The sequence below is a fragment of the Cricetulus griseus genome, assembly GCF_003668045.3.
Source record: "Cricetulus griseus strain 17A/GY chromosome 1 unlocalized genomic scaffold, alternate assembly CriGri-PICRH-1.0 chr1_1, whole genome shotgun sequence".
NCBI lineage: Eukaryota > Metazoa > Chordata > Mammalia > Rodentia > Cricetidae > Cricetulus > Cricetulus griseus.
In genome coordinates, this window is record NW_023276807.1 from 232601807 (window position 1) to 232617397 (window position 15591).

Sequence of the window (15591 nt, forward strand, 5' to 3'; positions counted from 1 at the left end):
ACTGTAGGCCAAGAATAATGTATCAGGACTTTCTTATTCTTGCAATATTTTTGACTTTTGCACTGAGCTAAGATGATCTCTGTTTTAAAAGCCACATGTGACAACACTGGGTTCAATCAGATAATACAGGTTAATTTCCATTATTAGTAACTAGGATTTCTATAGAGATATTTTTACCAGCTATTATAGTGTATTTAGGAGTAAGACACCAGAGAGTGAAGGTCATGAAAACCAAAATTATGCAGAGCTGATTAGCAAGATAGAAAGTCATTCTACTTTACCTGCTATAAGTAGGGATCTAAAAACTGTATGAAATAACTATCTCACCCAAATGTGCAGGACAGAACCATCTTCTGATATACCTGGGATTGCATGCCAGACATGTTACCTACTGTCCTACTTAGCTTTAACTGCCAATTTGACACAGCCTAGAGTCCTCAGAGAGAATATAGAGCAGGTTGGCCCATGAGCACATCTGCATGAGATTGGCTTGATCGTTAATTAGAGTAGGAGGGCCCAGCCCAACTGTGGACAGTACTGTCCCTAGGCAGGTGGTCCTGAACTATATAAAAAAGCTAACTGCATATAAGCCAATGAGCCAACTAGAAATCATAATTCCTCCATGCCTCTGCTCTACTTCTTTGGCTGTGAGTGAGTTGCTTGGTTGGAGGTGATTCTGTGTGGGATATCAAACAAACCTGCCTTCAAGATTCTGTTCCAGTTTCTACCATGACTTCCCTTAATAATGGGCTGTAAACCTATGAACAGAAATAAACCTTCTCCTCTATTAAGTTGTTTTTTGGTCATGGTATTTGCCACAGCAACAGAATGAAACTGGAACCCTTAGTGTACCTGAGTGTTTACCCTTCAAACATACTGTCACCCTCAATACCAAATGCTCACTTTCACACTGGCCATGTTTTAGCTTGATTCAATGGCAAGGAAAGTAAAACTCAGAAAATAAAAAGTACCAGGGTTCTCTTACACACACACACACACACACACACACACACACACACACACACACACACACACGCATGCACACACAGACTAGAGTAGAATTTCCTCTTTGGAGAACTCACAATGGAAAGAGATTTCAAAGGCACATGTGATCCATGGCAGATAGGCTTCCCAAACACCTAGAGATCCACATACTCCCTAGAATATATTCCCAAAGCCACGGGGCCAATGAAATTCCATCAGTTCTCTCATCTTTAAAAAGGCAGCATGTTAGAGATGTGTGGGAATGAAGAACGTCCCCAGTTGGGTGAAAAGACCTGGGCTGCATAAGCAATGCTGAAGAACCCCTGGACCTTGTGTAATTCATCAAGATGCAACAGAGACATGCACTGCAGGTCACAGGGAGGTGAGAACACTTGACTGTGCGTGAGAACATGCGCTGGTTAGCTTTCGTCAACCTGACACATACCTAGACATATCTGAGAAGAGGAAATCTCAGTTGAGAAATTGCCTCCATCAAACTGGCCTGTGGCTATGTCTGGGGACATTTTCTTCATTCCTAATTGATGGCACTCCAGGTTATGTCATCCCTAAGTAGGTGATCCTGGGTTATAGAATGAAGTTAGCTGGGGAAACCATAGCAGCAAGCTAGTAACATTCCTCCAGGGTCTCTTCTTTAGCTCTTGCTTTGACTGCCCTCTATAATGGACCTGTAATAGAAACGAACTTTTTCCTTCCCGGGTTGCTTCTGGTCATTGCTGTGACCTATACTGCTTTTGGGTTGAGCTAATGAAGTGAAGAAGAAAGGACAAAAACATACATGTCTGAAAGATCTGGGATCATGAGAGCCGTGGGTTCTGGTGAACATGGACTCAGTAGTATGTTTATTATATACATCTGAACCGAGGTCATGGGGTTTTTTGTATAGGTGGAAGGGGGAGGCAGGTTTAGCTAATCTCAGTAGGAGACCTCTTCTGGTGAGCAGTCTCAAGCTGTAAACGTCTGGAAGGAGAAAGCTGTGGTCCACACTTCCTGCACACACTGCACACTGACCAGGTGAAGGCTTTGTAATTTCTCTGAGCCTGACCCAGGGGAGGCATTACCATTCCCATAGATCTGAGGTTTTGGGGTCCTGACATTGTCTGGGTTCCCGTCAACAACATACATTCACTCAGGACTTCATGGGTTCCTCACGGGTCATGATGTTTAGTACAGCAACAGAAAGAAAACCAAGACAGAGGGAGGAAAAAAATCCAGCTTTTGACTGCTGAGAATAATGGGGGGAGAGAACACACTCAGAAATGTTACAGATAAAGCTGTGAGGAAATGGAAACTTCCCAGAAATGGTGAGCTGCATTTGCACTGTCATTTTCTCCAGGTAGGTCAAGAAACAAAACTTAAATTGAAAATGTGACCTATTTCAAAGGAAACATCCCCTAAGGTGCCAGCACTGAACCCTCCACGCCCACTTCAAACAGTGATGCTCCAGAATCAAGCTCTGCCGGTCCTTGGGGAAAGGGTTTGGGGTTGTGAATCTGCTTGATTGTAGCTTCCTGGGAAAGTGACTTTGCCTCTGGCTGCTCAGGGTATCCCCATATGGATGGAAAGATGAGCATGAATTATCTTCTAGACAGTATTTTATTCTGTCACAACACAAGCATCAGCTAGATCACCAAGAGCACTTGCATTTTGGTTTATCATTTGGTCACTCTTGCTTACTTTACAAATGTTCCATTGACCCAAGAACTGATAACTCCAAGGAAAATCTCCTTTCCCAGGACACCATCTATACTACCTGATGTGTTACATATGAACCAGGTCACCATTCTAGAGACTAAGTCACCCTGTGCTAGCAGTCCGTAAGAGAGACAATGTGCAAGATGGCTTGAGGTTACAAAAGCAGCCCCAGTGATAGCTCACAAATCAGTAGAGTGTATGTGTCATGGTAGACCAGTTGCTTTATAAACAAGCACCTAATGGCAGCATGTCAAATGGCAATGCTGGAGCAAGCACTACTTGGCTAAGCATTCTGGATGCTTCTCCCATGGAGACCGAGGAACCCAGGTTCTGTCTGACCTTCTACCATCCTTATATCCCTAATATTCTTTCAATTCAACTGGTAGATGAAGAAAAAAGAAGTGAGCCATCATTTCTAAGCTGTGTGTCAAGCCCTGGGGTGCTGAAGTGACCTCACAGAGTGTCACAGTATATTCCACATTTTGCAGGAAACCTAGCAATAGAGAGCATCTTGACAAACTCTACAAGATGTCTAGCTCAAGGTGGATTTGCTGCCTCATCAATAAATCACACTACATTAATTTTGATAATGCTGTATCATTTTGAATCTGTGTTTTCAACTATTTCTGTGATAAAAAGTAAGTATCACATGAAAATCAGTGTGGACCAGGAAAGGAGATAGTGGTATCCAAGGTACTTCCTTGGCTTAAAGATGTATGCATGCTTAAAGAGGCAAATACATCCCGTTAGTAAGTCATTATGGTTCTTTAAAAATTAAATAAGGAATATCATTTGGTTTTTAATTGACAAGTACTTTTTTCAGAGTTGGCATTGTATTTTACTATTTTTAAATAGAACTACATCACCTCCTTCTTTTCCTCCTTCCAGCCCCTCCCAGTTGCCCTTCCTTGAACCCCTTCCATGTCCCCTACTCTTGAATTGGTAGACTTTTTCTTTGACTATATTATTTTCTCTGTGTTTGTGTGTACAAATAAATGTAAATAGAGCCTTCTGAGTCCAGTTTTGTTGCTTTGTGTATGTGGTTTCAAGGCTAACGACACTGCATTGGACAAGCAGTAGAGGGTCTCATCCCTGGGAGAGGGTAACTCTCCCTCCAGCAGTAATAGGTACTGTAGCTCTCTGTCTAGAAGTCTTTCCCCTTCTATTTTAACAAGTACACTGACATTGCTATTGTTCTGCTCTTGTTTATGCAGCCATTTCAAAGAGAGACTGTTTTACTGAAGACTTCCTGGCATTCTGGCTCTTACAGTATTTCTGCCCACTCATCCTAGTTGTTCCCTGAGCCATAGATGGAGGAGTTGTGGTGTGGATATGTCTATTAGGGCTTCCCATGACCCATTGCTGTCTGCATCGTGTCCAGCTGTGGATTTCTGTCTCCATTTTCTGTAAAGAGAAGCTTCTTTGATAAGGGGTGGTAGTTAAAATTGTCTGGGCTATAAGGATAAGATTTAGAATGTAGAAAGGAATTATGCTGGTCTAGCAAAGTGGCAGAAGTAAATTCTTTTCTAAGGTTAATGACCTCATTACCCCAGGGAGACAGGTAGGTGTTCAATGCCAGACATGTTTCCCTCCTGTTGAGTGGAACTTAAGTCCAATTCCAATGTTCTATTTTCCTCTTCTTATGTATTTTTTGTTGTTGAGATTAAAATATAATTACATCACTTTCTGTCTTCCATTTCCTCCCTCCCTTCAACCTTCAGCCCAGTCCTTGCTCTCTCTCAAATCCATGGCCTTTTTTCTTTAAATATATATAATATGAAATGTACAAATACAACCTTCTCAGTTTGTATAATGTTACTTGAGTGTCCATGATTTCAGTGATGACCAGTTGGTATTGAGTAAATAATTTATGGGCTTTTCTCTGAGGCAGACTATTTCTCCTCCTCTCAGCATTCTTTAGTTGCCTGTAGATCTTTGTCTAGCTTTGGTTCCATGCAATTTCCCCCTTTCACTTAGCATGTCTATTAATGGTGTCATTTTTTTAGTCTTGTCTAGACAACCATATTGATGAGACTTCATGAGTATGGCTTCTCAGACATTTAAGGAGACACAATCTGACAGCAAAACATGTCCCTGTCCTTTTGTTTTCTTTTGTTTTTATAAAGCATCAAACTATTAAGGCAATAATACTTTCTTTAGACCTTACTAGTTAGTGCCTTAAATTGTCAGTTATTTCACTAAACCCCAGAAAAACTTTACTGTCTTTGGAGCACTATAAACAGCATAGATAATGTGCCAAGGAATGTTTAGAACCAATCCCAGAAGGAACAATCATCACCTCCATCCACAGTCCACTGTCTGGGATTTACTCAGATAGCTATATATGGCAGCAAGGGAAGTTGGGAAATGTAGTCTAACTGTGACTATAAGGAAAAAGAATGAAATTTGATTCAAAATTAGCTTTTTGCTACTAGAAATGGAAAGCAAGGATAGAGAACTGTCTTGTGTCCCCAGTCTGATTTGCACTGATGATAAACAGAGGCTATGTTCCACCCCTCAGCCCATTTTCACCACCCTTCCTGTCTGCAGCCCAAAGGAACCACAAAATGTTTAAACACATGGTTTCATTTTTCTTCTCATAACTTCATGAGCTTGACAGGACAAGGAATGTCACCCTCTGCACCTATTCAGAAATAAATATTGTAAGCCCTGGACGTTTTTGTCATCCCAGATAGTATATAACAGAAGACAGAGCCAAGTCCGAGTTTTACACAGTCTCAAGAGCTATTTCTACTATGCGAATGCCCAAGGCTAAAGGACTCACTGGTGAGATGTGGGAATTGTCTTAAATGATTGACAGATGATCTGTCAGGTGGGGGTCTAGAAATGGAATAGAAGAGGTGATTGTATCCTAAAACTGACAGCTTGCAGGAACATGCCAGGAGAAGTAACTGATTCTATTTAGCCATTGATCTTTCCCACTAGTCCAATTGCCTTGCAATTTAGCAGATTTCTTATGACTTATTTTTCTAATACTATGAAATTATGGTGTTTGTATTCCTTGTTAGGCATGCATATCTCCTTAAACCTGGGAGTCAATTTAGACATCATTACCCTCACTTCCTTTTCCATGCTGATTTTCCTATGATATTTACATTTTAATCCCCACTAGTCTTCCTAAGATGAGGAAATGGCTTAGTGGGTAAATGCTTGCTCTACAAGCAAAAGGACCTGAGCTTTCATCTTCAGCATCTACATATGAAAAGTTGGGCATAGCTGGACGGTGGTGGCACACACCTTTAATCCCAGCACTCCAGAGGCAGAGGCAGGCAGATCCCTGTGAGTTCAAAACCAGCCTGGTCTACAAGCGCTAGTTTCAGGACAGCCTCCAAAGTCACAGAGAAACCCTGTCTCAAAAAAAAAAAAAAAAAAAAAAAAAAAAGTTGAGCATAGGGCATGCACCTGAAACCTTAGAGGCAGAGACAGGAAGAGCCCAAGGGCTTACAGTCCAGCTAGTGTAGGCAATCAGCAAACTCTAGGCTCAATCAGAGAACTCATCTCAAAAAAATAAGGTGGGGGCCATACCGGAAGACACCCAGTGTCAACTTCTGACCTCCACATGCACATACACACAGGTATGCACATCTGCACATACATGTGCATATACATGCATAAAACACACACACACACACACACACACACACACACACACACACACACACACACACACACACACACACACACACACCATTCTCCTCTTTAGGCTCATAATTCTTAATGGAAATGATAGAGACTGAGCAAAAGCATGAGAAAGCCATCCTGGGGTTTGGGACTCACTAGTGATAACCCACAATCTCAACAGTCTTCATGCAATATGCATAACCTTTTGTCTAACAGAGGCAGCATCTCTGTCTCTTAAATCCTCTTCTGCTCCAGTAAACAGGCAGTGGCAAGCTGGGAGCACTGAACCCAAAGAAGTTGCAATCGAGAGTTTGCCTGCTCTGAATGGTGGCCATGTGGCGAAGGAAAACTGAACTATTGAAGATAGTTGAAAACGAATTCTCTTGCATGGCCAATCTTTATGTTATTGTATTTTCTGTTTACATTTATTGTCTTCTGCAACTTCAAATGAAAGTCATTAGAGGAAGAGATTGCATCACTGGGTGCCGGTCAGAGGCCAGTTGACTTTCTGATGTGTTCCTGTATTTCAGCAGTCAGCTAAAACATGCCCATTTGGGGCCATGTGTAGGAGATGATTTGAGACCAGACTCTGGGAAGAAATCTGAGTTCCCCTGTGTTCATCAATGATTTATTGCTGCTTGAAGCAGAACTATCATTCCTGCAAAGCTATACTTACAGCCAGACCAATCGAGTCTGACAGAGCAGAAGCTAAAATTATTGATGAGAAGACTAAGGACCACATTTGAGAAGTTTATTCTCTTGGTGTGATTTCTAGGTTGGGCATGCATGTGCCTTCCTTGGAGTGTTTCCATCTGGGAGTTCTTTGTAATCTAAACCAGAAGCTGCGAGGAGTGGAGCCACTGAAGAGAAGTCTTACACAGATTTTCATTCTGTAAGGCGCGATCACAGGCATTCAATATGCATTCCTAGTAACTATTCCACCCATAAAGATGTCCTGGAGACTCACAAGACTGGCTGAGTCCTTTGTTTCTAAATGTAGGGAAGGAAAGTCTTAATTCATCTAATTGGGAAGTGATTGTAACAAACTACACTGCTGGGTTTCCAGTGGCTATACAGTGCTTCCTGCTGCATTAATTTCATCTGGCTTCACCCTAACCTATGCCCTTCAGTCACCCCCTCAGTATCTGCACAGTGACATGCTAAGGCAGCTAATAAAAATATACTATTCCTATTACTACTGCTGCTACTGCTGCTAACAATAATAAATAATAACAATACTATATTCTACAAGTTGTAAGCATCAATAGGGCTGCTGTCTGGTGAGGTCTCTCTCCTACTTTTGTTCTTGCATGACTGTTTCTCTATGTAAACTTTCAGAATGTATCTTTTTTTGTCCCCCAGTTTTTTTTTATTTTTTTATTTCATTTTACATTCCAACCATAGTTCTCCTTCCACCCTTCCTCCCCCCAGTCCTCCCTCAGTCCATTCCTTCTCACAGATAAGTGCTCCCATTAGGAGTCAACATAGTCTGGTACAATAGTTTGGGCAGGGCCAGGCCCTCTCCCATGCTTTAAAGATGAGCATGGCATATCACCATAGGGTATGGGCTTCAATAAGCTAGCTCATGTACCAGGTTTGTATCATGGTCCTATTGCCAGGGGCCCCTCTGGTAGTCCAAGCTTCACAACTGTCTCCCACATATGGAGCCTGGAGTCTCTGCCTTTGTAGGTCTAGAGTCTATGAGTTTCCATGAGCTTGGTTCAGCTGTCTCTGTAGATTTCTCCATTATGATCTTGACCTCCCTTGCTCATATGTTCCCTCCTCCCTCTCTTCTCCTGAATTCCTGGACCTCAGCCTGGTTCTTCTGAATTTCTGTGTCTGGTTTCATCAATTATTGGATGAGGGCCCTATGATCATACTTGGGGTATTCATCAGTCTGGTTACAGAGGTAGGCCAGTTCAGGCATCCTCTCTACTATTGCTAGGAGTCTTAGTTGGGGTCCTCCTTGTGGATTCTTGGGAGTTAGGATAGCACCAGGTTTCTCCCTAAGCCCACAGGGGCTCTCTCTATTAAGATACCTTTTTCATGGCTCTTCTACTGCATCCCTCCCCACCTAGGCCATCTCTTTCCCGCCTGTTCTCATCCCCTTCCCATCCCCCTTACTACTACTCCCTGTCCCCAGTTTTCCCAGTAGATGTCATCTAATTTCCCTTCCCAGGGTGATCCATGTGTCCCTCTTAGGGTCCTCCTGGTTACCTACCTTCTCTGGAACTGTGGACTTTAGTCTGGCTATCCTTTGCTTTACATCTAATATCCACTTATGAGTGAGTACATACCATGTTTGTTTTTCTGAGTCTGCATTACCTCACTCAGGACATTTTTTTCTAGTCCCATCCATTTTGCTGGAAAATTTCATGAGGTCATCATTTTTTACTCCATTATGTAAATTTTTTGGTATTTCGAGACAGGGTTTCTCTGTATAGCTTTGGAGCCTATCCTGGCACTTGCTTTGGAGACCAGGCTGGCCTCGAACTAACAGAGATCCACCTGCCTCTGCCTTCTGAGTGCTGGGATTAAAGGTGTGTGCCACCAATGCCTGGCTCTCCATTATGTAAATTTACCACATTTTCCTGATCCATTCTTTGGTTGAGGGGCATCTGAGTTGTTTCCAGGTTCTGACTATGACAAATAATGTTGCTATGAACATTGCTGAGCAAATGTCCTTGTGGTATGATTGAGTACCCTTTTGGTAAATGCCCAAGAGTGGATTTGCTGTGTCTTGAGGTAGATTGATTGCCAATTTTCTTAGAAACTGCCATACTGATTTCCAAAATGGCTGTATAAGTTTGCACTCCCACCAGCAGTGGAGGAGTGTTCCTCTGACTCCACATCCTCTCCAGCATAAGCTGTCATTAGCATTTTTGATCTTAGCCATTCTGATAGGTGTAAGATCTATCTCAGAGTCATTTTGATTTACATTTCTCTGGTGCCTAAGGATGTTGAGCATTTCCTTAAATGTCTTTGGACCATTTGAGAGTCTTCTGGTGAGAATTCTCTGTTTAGCTCTGTACCTCATTTTTCATTTGGGTTATTTTATATTTTTATGTCTATAGTTTCTTGAGTTGTTTATAAATTTTGGAGATCAGCCTTCTGTCAGATACGAGTTTGGTGAAGATCTTTTCCAATTCTGTGGGCTGACATTTTGACACTGGTCCTTTCAGAAGATAGCCCTACCCTAAGAGCTCATTCAACCTTAGTTATCCCCTTACAAGTCTTATTGCCCAGACTACAAAATGTGGGGAAATCTTTGACAACTCTATATGAGTTCAGTGGTTCTCAACCCATGGGTCACAGCTCCTTTGGGGGCCAAATATGAATTATCCTGCATATTACAATTTATAATAGTAGAAAATCACAGTTATGATGTAGCATTAAAATAATCTTATGATCAAGGGTCACTAGAGCAGAAGGAAATGTATTAAAGGGTCACAACATTAGGAAAGTTGAGAACCACTGCTTTAAAGCATTAGACCAAAAAAAAAAAAAAAACCCTAATGGCAAGTAGGTGTTTGAAAAAAAAAATGTTCCTCATCCTTCGTCGTTGGGGATACAAGTTTAGACTACTTTGAAATTCTTTCTCTTCCCAGTTAGGATCAAGGGGAAAGTTACAAGTGCTGGTGAGGATGTGGGGAAAGAGGGACACTGATGACCCCTGGGGTGGATGAAAACTGATGAAGTCACTGTAGAAGTCAGCATGGAGGTCCTTCAGAAAAGCAAACGAGGAGTAACATGAGACCCAGCTATCCCATGCCTAGGTAGAAACCGTGGAGACGCATCCATATCCATGTTGACTGCGGCACTATTATCAACAACTAGGAAATGGAACTAGCAGAGATGCCCATGAACAGTGACGGATTTAGAAAATGTGACACACATACACAATGGCATCTTACTTGGCCTTAGAGAACAGTAAAATCCTGACATTTGCAGGAGAATGGATGCAACTGGAACTCATTGTGTTAATCTAAGTCAGACTCAGAAAGAGTCTGACTTAGATTAACACACACACATCACTGTGTGTGTGCTCTTGTAAGAAGATCATAGATTTAAACTTATGAATGTGGAGAGGCCATGGAAGGGAGCCCCGAAAGGAGGGGGAAAAGGTTTTAAAGATCTTGGGAGAAATGGAGAGAAAGCAATGACATTCAAGTGGCGTGGACATTAAAGAAAGGGCTATGTGGTGGGAAGTCGGGGTGCAGAGGGACCAGAAAAAGGGGATAGACAGGGTCAGGGTGTGAATAAGAACAAAGGATAATTTATGTGGATAAAAATGTCATTGTGAAGCCTATTACCTGTCTGCTAAGTTTGAAACTTAATTTAGAGCAGGGAAGGCCTTCTCTTTTAAAGACAGTAACACAGGGGTCAAGGTCAATGTTTTATCATAGAAATGTGGGTAGGGTGTATACTTTGGTGCACAACACTGTGGTCAACACTTTTTTGAGAAGCACCATTTATTCCACACCCAATGAGGTATAGAGTGGTTTATATGCATTGGATCATTTATTGCTATCAACACTACAAAGGGTGGGTGAGGAAAAAAACCCAAGTCAGTACAGAAAGCAGTGGGGGAGAGGAGCAGATCTGAGCTGTGTACCTCCTCCACACCAGAACCTTCTTAACCAGAAGCAGCCCTCCTCAGATGACACCAGAAGGATGCTCACATTTATTGGGTGTTCCGCTCAGGTGCTCTTCCTCCTCAGGAACTTGGTATGCATTACCAGCAATCAATCTACCCCTTCAGCTAAGTCCTCACTTTTACCTGTAGAAAAAAAGAATTTCCCTCTGTTTTTACTTGAGAAGAGATGGTCCCTACCCAGGCATGCGAGTTCTGTCCAGCCACACTTCATGCAATCACCTACTTGTTCAGGGTGAGGGCTTTTGGAGACCATCTCACAGACAGCCACTGCAATTAACTCTGATTCTCATAATGATCCCATTGGGTTAACATCATCTCTCTGACATTTCTTCTAACATAAAGAAATGGACTTAGAAATGTTACATAATGTCCCCAAATGCCACACAGCTCCCAAGAATTTTGAAGTCCTATTAAAGGACTATACTAACTCCAAACTGTCACCTTTCCACTATGTTGTCTGCGTTTAAAACTCATTATTCAAGCCTCCATGAGACTGAAAAATCCATAGTGATCTCAGTACAAATCATGGCTGGGATGTGGGGGTAGAAAGATGCCAGAGAAATGAAGGTGCCTCTTACCCTCTTTATCAGGTGACAGGATGGATTTATAGATAGATGTCACATGTAAGGAATAGATAGAAAGCCTGCCAGCACAGCGAGGTGCATGAATGCTGAGACCACAGTTGTGCATGCCTGTCGGGAACATGTTTCCACACGTAAACATGCTCATCCTCTCCCCTAAACAGTCACTGATTTGTGCTTTTGGGGTTTTCTTGGCAAGGCCAATGTCTTGATAAGGCCAGTTAGACTTGAAGGCATGGGGGCATTTTGTTGACTTTTCTGCATTTCAAACCAGAAGAGCAGGGCTCAACCAGCTGGTCCCCAGTTTCAGTTTAGCAGTCCCAGTGGATCTTGTTTTCTTTGTGGCAGCATCAGGGGCCAGCCTGATTCCTTCCTGTGTGGTCCTGTAACTAAGATATGCCCTGCAACCATCATAACGGCCAGATGAACACAGTATTGTCCCTGTGTAGCTGGGCATCATGCAGAGTATGACTTACACAACAAGCAGAACAACAAAGTTAAGAGCAAAGAAAGGCCAACGCTTTCAGGTATATGGATGAACTTGGCTTCAGGACCAGGGCAACATGATTCTGCTAATAGTGACTCATGGACTGGTAGCGTTTCATTTGACTCTACAAATGAGTACGAAAATCAAATACTGGTTATATCTGGTGCCTAATTGTGAATGTTAAAGTCTCTGTAAGTCTTGGATTATTAAAAATAAATAGATAAATAAATAAATAAATAGACCATGAAGCTCAGTGGGAGACAGGTGGGGACCACTAGGGGGAGTTTGAAGGATGTAATGATTAATGGAGGCTAAGAAAAAAAATAACGTGTTTCATTTTGTTGTATAAGTGAATAAAAATAATAGAAATTTATGAAAATTTCAAAGAATATATAAAATATTATTTAAAAGAAAATGTCATATTAATCACAGGTGCTTTGTGTGCTAACTTAAAGTATTAAGTAAAATAAGATGAACTTAAAAAAAAATCCCTTTAGGCCACCTACAAATGTTCTCTTATTTGAGAAAACATCACACACGCAAAATAGACTGTTACTCTTTTAATAATGCATTTATTTGTCAGGCGGTGGTGGCGCACATCTTTAATCCCAGCACTCGGGAGGCAGAGGCAGGCGGATCTTGCAGCCTGGTCTACAAGAGCTAGTTCCAGGATAGCCTCCAAAGCCACAGAGAAACCCTGTCTCAAAAAAACAAAACCAAAAAAATGTATTTATTTTTATTTTATGTGGATTGAATTTTGTCTGTAATATACATGTGCATGGTGACTGGAAGAGCTGGAAGAGGGAATTAGACCTCTGAAACTTGAGTCACAAATGGTAACTTGTAAGCCACTATGTGGGTGCTGGGAACTGAGTCTGGGTCCTCTGGAAGAGCAGCCAGTGCTCATAACCAGTGATCCATCTCTCCAGCTCTAAAGTCATGTTTCATCTGAAAAACATGCCTGGTTCCTAATGGCATGGTGGAGGCTCACAGCTCAAATTGACCTCTCCCTCCACCATTCTCTGCACAGACTATAGTTTGCTTTTTCATTCTCCCTTTGTGGTGCTGTATTAAATGAGTCAATGCATATGAAACATTTTGTGTGGCATTTGGTGTGTAATAAATGGTAACAATTCTAAAACAGTATTGATTATAGAGCATTGTGTACCTGTCTTTGCCTCCCTTGTATAATGGAGCTCTAACTCCCTCGTATCACTGTCCTTGGACACAAGACCTTTTAAAGGTACCTTACAAAGTGATGGACTTTATTATGGCATTGTCATACACATGTCATTACCTTTTGTTCTTCATCCCCTCCTCCACTGCCCTTCCCTGTCTGCTCTGTGCCCCTCCTATGGGTCATACATGCATGGGCTCCTGCACTTGCATGTACACATGTACACACACACACACACACACACACACACACACACACACACACACCACATAGCTTTTTGTTTTCATATCGCCTGAATGTCATTCCTCTCTCTCTCCTTCCCAGAGACCTTTAAAAATCTCTTTTATCTCCTATCATGATCACCTTTCTACTATCATGACCTCCCCAAGTATGAGGACCTGAATTTAGATCCCTGTATCCACTTTAAAAACCAAGCACAACTGTGCACATCTGCGATCCCAGAACTGGGAGGCAGAAAACAGAAGAACCCCTGTAGCTTTCTGGCCAACTCATGTAACTGGATCAATCAGCTGTCTCTCAGTGAGAGAACCCATTTTAAAAAAACATATAGTAAGAGGAGGTTGAGACAGATATTAGATGTTGATCTTTGGGCTTCTATCCATTTCCACGTGCACACACATGTACCCATACATACAAGCACATACACACATAAAAAATAATAAAAAAAAACACTCAGTGGTTGAAAACATGTCTACACAAAAGCCTGTTCACAGTATTTATAGTAACTTTAACCATAATAAAAACTAAAGGAAACCAACATGTGGGTCAATGGGGTAATAAACCTATCATGGTGAGCCCATATACTGGTATCATTCTATGATAAAAAAAAAAACACCCTATCAAATTATGAGTTGACATATGAAAGCCCTTGTTTGGACAATTACTAAGCCAAAAAAACCTGTGGAAGACTGCTTGCTGTAACAGGAGACATTTCAAAAAGCCAAACTTCTCAGTGGAGAATCATTATCTAACAGGAAGGTCATGAATTTGAGGCCAGCCTGAGCCACATAGTGCCACCCTGTCTAAATCTCCTCCCTGCAAATGATAAGATTAGTATACCAATATTAGCCTATCAATTGTAACAAAGGAGCTACACTAATGTAAGATATTAATAACAGGGGAAGTGGAGTGGGGGCTGAAGGATTATGAGAACTCTGCCCTCTCCACTCAAATTTTCTGTAAACTTACATTACTCTAAAAAAGTCAAATATGTTAGCGGTTAATTTTTAAGCACCTTCAGCATAGGTGAATCACCATGCACCAAATAGAGCGGTACTGTCTGGCTGTGGGCAGGGTGGTTAATGTCTGCAGAGATTAGAGCTGGATCCTGGAGAGTGGTGAGTCAGCAGACTCACCTTAAAAGCCATAGAGAACCCTTACACAGAGTAGTCACACAATCAGAGATGCCTTTTCAAAGGGTGACACTGACCGAAGGTAGATACTTCATTAGGAGAAAAGATGGGAGGCCAGGAAGCAGTTATCAAAAAAAGACAAAAATGGAATGGAAGCAGTAAGGACACAGTGACAGATCTAGTGACGACGTGTTCTCATTTGGAACAGACTTGTTTGTTGCCTGTTTGATGTAGGGGAGGTCTGTGTACACTAGCATGAACCTGGCTGAATCTGAAGCACAACAAACTAAACAAAAAACTGCATGCAAAATATGAGAAGTAGAGCTGTCTGAGGTTTCTGGAGAGAAAGCCAATGCAGGGGGCTCTTTCCCAGGGCACTGCTCACCCCTACCACTAACCTCCCACCCTGTGGTCCAGGGTTCCTCAGTGGGAGTATGGGGATCTTTGAAAAAGGCACAGTAATCAGCTTATAATTCTCAGTTTTCATGAACTTTGGAATATTCTGGTAGTCAACCAAATGCTGATCAATCACATGACACCAGAAGAGAAATGAGTGATTGGTGGCCACCTATCATTTGAAAATAAGACTTACTGGTACTGATCTAATTATAAAATAATACATATACAAAACAAGCAAATAGAAAACATGGGAGAACATGGAGAAAAAAAGAGAAACTACCTAGAAACAAATGTTTTGATAAACTTAGCTGTCTTGGGTTATTATTGCTGTGAAGAGACACCACAACCATAGCAACTATAGAAATGAAAACATTTAATTCAGGGGGCTCGCTTAGAGTTTCAGAGGTACAGCCCATTGCCATCATGATGGGGAGCATGGCCGTGTGCAGGCAGACGTGGTGCTGGAGGTGAGAAACTCAGAAGCAACAGGAAGTCGACTGACTCACTGGCCAGTACCCTGAGCATAGGATACCTCAAAGCCCACCCTCCACAGTGACTCATTTCCTCCAACAGTGCCA